This window comes from Antrostomus carolinensis, unplaced genomic scaffold (genome assembly GCF_000700745.2).
Source record: "Antrostomus carolinensis isolate BGI_N321 unplaced genomic scaffold, ASM70074v2 scaffold1061, whole genome shotgun sequence".
NCBI lineage: Eukaryota > Metazoa > Chordata > Aves > Caprimulgiformes > Caprimulgidae > Antrostomus > Antrostomus carolinensis.
This window is the reverse complement of record NW_010291841.1, coordinates 4,777-5,115: the sequence shown is the minus strand read 5'-3', so window position 1 is coordinate 5,115 and position 339 is coordinate 4,777. Positions and strand designations below refer to the sequence as shown.

Below are 339 nucleotides of genomic sequence, written 5' to 3'. Positions count from 1 at the left end.
GGGGCAGCACTGTAGTAAATTTAGCAGACCCAAATTGGCATTTGGTTATACCAATGGGATGTTACATATGATATAATGTCATGTTCAATACAAGAATGAGGGCTGGCCTATATTTGCATTTGCATTTTATTACTATCATTATTATTTTAATATCATTTTAAGGTTTTGTCCTGGTTTTTTGCTAGTATAGGGTTAATTTTCTTTTTAGTAACTAGGAAGCGCTGTGTTTTGGTTTCAGTGGGGATTGTTACAAGAACAGCGTCCATAACTACAAGGACACGTGTTGGGCAGTTTGCAAGAGCAGAGGACTGGAAGGGGGGCGGGGGGGAGGGAAACAAT

The 339-nt window shown here is 39.5% G+C and overlaps 1 protein-coding gene across 1 annotated transcript in view; it reads right to left on the bottom strand.

Moving 5' to 3' along the window:
- LOC104531741 (schlafen family member 12) overlaps positions 1-339 on the bottom strand; it is a 4,841-nt gene that overhangs the window by 452 nt on the left and 4,050 nt on the right. The window lies entirely within an intron of this gene.